Genomic DNA, 5,972 nt, shown 5'->3' with positions numbered 1-5,972 from the left:
ATCCCCAACCTTATAAACAATACAGTGGCATAATGACCAGAACCAACGACCAGTTTCATATGCAGATTGCCGTGACCATTAACTAGAGTTACAATGACCATGTATACTATTCACAGAGGAATGAGGAATAGTTGCAATCATAGCATTGTAAGATGGTGACAGATGTACTCTTGCCCCCCCCCCGCCCCGTTCAGGGATGGCCGTGCCCTCTTCACATATATGGCCTCTTTGACTCCCCGTTCAAACCAGTGTTACATTACATTACAGTCATTTAGCCGACGCTTTTATCCAAAGCGACTTACAATAAGTGCATTTAACGTAGGAAATCAGGAGAACTACTAGTCATCAGAGGTCATAAGTGCATCTAAACAAGCATCTAAGAGCAAAACCAGTGCTAAAGTAAAAGTGCTAAAGTAAAAGTCACAGCAATCCTCCTGGCACTTGACAGAGTACACGTATTGCTCCGTTTGTGCTGGGGGACCCGATTCTTGGGGTAGACCAATATCTGTTTTGGGGAAACGGGGTATGGCGAGTCAAAGAGACCATCTATGTGAAAAGGGAATGATCATCCCTGAACCGAGGAGGGGGCCTAAGAGTCCATCTGTCACCATCTTACAATGCTGTGATTGCAACCATTCCCAAAATCTCTGTGAAGGGTACACATGGCCTTTGTAATTCTAGTTAAGCCTCATGGCAATTTGCATATGAAACCAATCGTTTTCAGTCATTATGCCACTGTGTTGTTTATAAGAGTGGGGATACCTGCAGTCAGTTGAGACTGACGAGGTCACTTAGATGAGTGATGAAACGTTTCTCTCAATAAAAGTTGTGTCCAGATGAACTGATTCAACTTTTTGTGATTGTTCATACAGTATTTGAGAAGATGGCAAAAAACAAAACAAACAAAAAAAAACAAAACAAACAAAAAAACCCAAAGGCTCAGTGATAAATATAGACAGTCAAACAGACTGTCATACATGCTGTAACTTATGAGGATCACTGTGTCTGTTTTGGCTGTGCTTAGTTTCAAGTCTGCATTAAAGACAGAATAACAGAAGTCTGAACACACTTTTGCACCTTCAGCTTGTGGGGAGGTGTCATCCAAAATGACACAAGTGTACCTGAGTTCAGTCGGAGCTTTTCGCAGCGCGCATATTTCTTGCAGGTATGTGAACTCCTAACAGAGTATTTCAGTTTTCTGTTGGCCCACTAGGCCGAAAAAAAGGCATAATTATCGGTCACTCTGATTTATATATATAAAAAAAAAAATGAAATCAAGTTGCAACGATGGACTTCTGATAAAGTCGGCAACCCGGGTTTTTTGCTTAAAGCACCCGTAAATTATGCATCGTTTCTACTGTGAGCGTCAACATTGATGGCCAAATCCAGAACCCGCCTGAAGGGCCACCTGTGGAGCCGAGATCGTCCCAGATTTTGATTCTGTTTGCATCCGAGTGTGAAGGACACTTATTCTCTCTTGAACCGATCGTTAAATGTAATGATGCTTTATGAAATGGATGCTCTTTTAAATCGGCTCTTTGCGTTATCTTCAAGAAGTCAGTCTCTTCCGGAGTTGCTGTTCATGTACATACCCATCATCATTCTAAGAGGAAACGACTGTAGTGTATTTAGATTAATGTTTTTAATCACCGACTGTTATTCGTACGGATCAGCTGATGATTTTGTCTGGTCTTTTGTTTTTACGTGGGGCGTTTGACAGATAGTTGATCAGTTAAAACACATTTCAGCTTTTAAAGGCAGTATTTTCCTCCGGTATTTATTACATTTATTGGGTTTAATGTATTTTGTAAGGCTTTTGGTAGTTGGGTTTGTGATCAGTTGGCTCTTGTCAGTGTGTGTATCAGCACTATATGTGTGTGGGTGTGTGAGAAGCATGCGTGTCGCTGGGAGATTGGATGTGCCGGTGTTTCTACACATCGCTATTGTGTCACTGCAGGTTCCTGTATCGAAACGGTTTATGTTGTTTATCCCCCCTTTTTTAAAGATAAGTTGTATGTGTTTGATTATTACTTTTATTGTTGGAACTGCTCTTATCGGTGTCGAAATTCTGATTTTGTTGTCGGATAGATAAATGTGATGTCTTTTTAAAAAAAATTTTTTGTAATATATTTGTGTACAGTATGATTTCTCGGCATCATATTGAGATGCACTATGTCATAACTTGGAATTACATCTGTGATGCCAAGAATGCTTAATGAAATCTGGTGCAAAATAAATCTTACTTTTAAATACACAGAGTTGCATTTCATACTTTTGATGCATGCTGATTTGTCTTTGCTCTTTTTGGTGATTTTATACAGATTATGTGGTTAGGGCGAATCTCACTGACTCAACGTTGCTTTCCCTGTTAAACGCTGGGCAGTTGTACCTCCCTTTTTTTTTTTAAAGGAGATGAGTCATGGGTTTTGAAGGCTTCAACAATTGCCCCATTGGATTGTGTTGAAACAGAGATTCATCAAAGTTTGAGTTCCTCAACAACAAAATCTGTGAGGTTTTCATCCACACGACTCTAAATGATGGCCGACAGTGTTTTAATGAGGTGTGGGTTCAAAAAAAGGCGGCGCAGTGGTTAGCGTGGTTGCCTCACAGCAAGAAAGTCCTGGGTTCGAGCCTTGGGGTAGTCCAACCTTGAGGGTCGTCCTCTGTGTGGAGTTTGCGTGTTCTCCCCGTGTCTGCATAGGTTTCCTCCCACAGTCCAAACACATGTAGGTCAGGTGAATCGGCCATACTAAATTGTCCCAAGGTGTAAATGTGTTTGTGTGTATGTTGGCCCTGTGATGGACTGGCGGCCTGTCCAGGGTGTCTCCCTGCCTGCCGCCCAATGACTCCTGGGATAAGCTCCAGCATCCCGCGACCCTGAGTAGGATAAGCGGTTTGGATAATGGATGGATGGATGGGTTCAAAAAAGTGAACCAGTCCTTTAGGAATTGTAACTTTAAAAGAATAAAACACTTTTGTTTATCACTTCTTGGGCCAGTTTGCTGGACACAGAGTAAGGCTGTCCTGGATGAAACCAGCATTATTTAGGACAATCTCCATCCAAAATTCAATTCAGGAAAAGGCTTAATTCGTATCTAGGAAAGACGCCCTCTGTGTCACTTTCACATTGAGTTTTTGGACAAAATTGCCATTAGATGGCAGTATCAGATCGCCATTAACTGGATGATATGATAAGGAGGCACCCAGCCAACAAAAGGACAATCCCTGTACACCCTCATTGGTTATCTGCAGTGGAGGTATCCCCCACCAAGCCTCCAATCAAACCCTTTTATATTTTTTCTATGTTGCCCAATTCCATAAGCCATATGCTATGTTGCGTCCCGCTGTTTAGGGTGCCACACCTTTTCCGTCTTTGCGTAGGACCCCATGTTGGGGTGTGATCCTCGTCTCTGGCGATGGTAAACAGTGGTGAATGTTCCCTCACACTCTACTGGAATCATTTAAACACATTTAACACGTTATAAACACATTTAGCTCCACGCTGAATATGGAAATCTAACTTGCCGTGGTGGCCCGTCACAAGAACCACACTGAAAAACATGCTGCGCATACTCTATGTCTAATTTTATGATGCCGCTTGATGTCCAATGAATATTTAATACATCAATATACTTGCTAATGAGAAATGTATTGACGGTGGATATCTAGGCCCGAGGAACGTGTTGTACATCATGGACATATTGCAGTCTGTAATGTCAATACCTTTTATGATCTTTGAACATATCATGATCTTCCATACTCTACCGTAAATCCCATGCTGCCAGGGGTCAGTAAGGTGCACGGGCATCAAGTGCACAAAAGGCCCGATGAGCAATGGCGAACCAATGGCTAACATGGTTATAATGTGTCACTGAGCCATTAATCAAAACTATCCCTGAGTGGATGATTTGCATAGGAAATTGTAATATATTGAGCATGACACAGATGGATATTGAAGAAGCAATAACTCAAAACTATTCCATCAATTACAATCTGCAGACTTGGAGCAAGCCCAAATACTAAGCCAGCTGCCCTCAGCTAGTGACACACACACACACACACACACACACACACACACGCGTACAGTAAAGTGTGTACACGTTTTCCAAGCTGAAGAACATGTCAGATACGGAGGCTGCATCTATGTTTAGTTTCGAAACACAGATGACTAAAGACAGACCTCTGCCGATCCCTGTAATGCTGAAGAAAACTGGAGCTTTGCATAAGGGGGGGACACAAGGAACGTGGTTCAAAGTGGACGAGTAAGGTAGAAGCTTAAACCCCAATTTTTAGCAATTTGAGCCATTTTCAGCTATGATTGATGTCATGAAAGCAGATCAATTTGCTTTAAAGACGGTTTGAGACCATTTCATGAAAAGCAGCTTTGATAAACAGGAGGAAGAATCTTGGTCGGTTTAATGGCACTTGATAGAAAGGATTTATTTTCCCTCGCTGGGGCTTGTTTGATTCATCGGCCCTTCATGCCATGTCTGTTTTTTGTTTGTCCGATCATTTTCCTACATGTCATTTCAGATTAAATCCGCTTTTATTTGTTTGCAATATGTTTTACGTTTGTTAATTTTTGCCTCTTTTGAGCTGGTAATGTGTTTGTATCCCCTTCAGGCTTATCTATATCAGACAATGTGCAATTTTTGTCGCTTCTCTCAGCATTTCAATGAGCCTATCACCATTTTTTTGCAAAAGTCAACAATGAACATTTGGGGTGCACAACATGCTACCGAACGTGAGCCAAAATGCTCAATGCCGACAAACGACTGAAGAGTAACTGTGGGCGGAAGAAAGGAATTAGTGACAAAATATGTTTGTAGCACCAAACTGGGGGATCATTACGTTTTGGTTTTTTTTTTCTTGAAAATGCCAGCAAGCTTGTTCTTGGTAAAGAGATAAAGAGACGGGCTCAGCAGCTCAAACTGGCCTCGATTTGTCAATCAAAACGAGGAGCCCCGTATATATTTTGCACAATGTGTAATATATTCTGACAACTGAACAAGACATGAGATTTCTGATACTGCGTTCATGGTCCACTCAAATTGCAAACTTTTAACAAATGTATTTTTTCGCCCACAGTATTTCACCTCTACGCCAAACAGCCTCTGTAAACGCTCATCCCTGCAGACATGCACTCAGACGGAGGAACAGCTTATTGATTCCGTAGCTGGGAAAAAAAAAGAGGCATCTTCAATTCACATACCATTTAAAACCCCTCTCCCACCTCACGTTACTCCAGCATTTCCATTAACCTCACCCTCCCCTCTGGCGCCATCCCCGTCACCCATCTCCCGTTCTTTTAACCCCATTCTCTTTGCACTCGTCCCTTCATTTCTGGTTCATTAGAGAGACTCATGACCCCGACCTCATTTGCTCCTGCTCCGCCACTGCCACGCTGACCTACTCGCACACACCCTTTACCCCAATTATCATCACCTTGCCTCATATGCTCCACCTTTGGGCACCCCTAAACTGGCACTTTAATTATTTTGAAGTAAGTGCGTTGTAGAAATGTGCAGTAAACGTCTCAATGTTTGCATTTTGCAGGGCGACTTCTTCGCTGAGCCCTCTTACGAGCCTGTTCGGATTGATGCAGTTTGATGGTTGATGATTTCAATGGAAGAGGTGATGCAAAGTACACACAAATAATCTTGATGTGAAAAAAATCAGTGGGCCTCATTCATCAGTTGGTCATGCATACAAACAGGTTCTTGCACACCCATGAGGTTTTTTAGCCCCGAAGTTTGTCTCAAAGGTCAGTGCAGAACTCGGGTAACCCCTGAACTTAAGACGCCAGTGCTTGTTTGCAGTCAGGTGATTCTGTTGACGCGGGAGATTCAGATGGAGGGCAGGAAGTGAAAAGCAGAATGGACGAGATGGAGCTAGTTTGGCCCGAACTGTGCTAGTTTAGACGATATTATGAGAGAAAGGTATAAACAGAAAGTAAGATATGTTGAACATGA

This window comes from Lampris incognitus, chromosome 8 (genome assembly GCF_029633865.1).
Source record: "Lampris incognitus isolate fLamInc1 chromosome 8, fLamInc1.hap2, whole genome shotgun sequence".
Lineage (NCBI taxonomy): Eukaryota > Metazoa > Chordata > Actinopteri > Lampriformes > Lampridae > Lampris > Lampris incognitus.
This window is presented reverse-complemented; position numbering follows the sequence as displayed.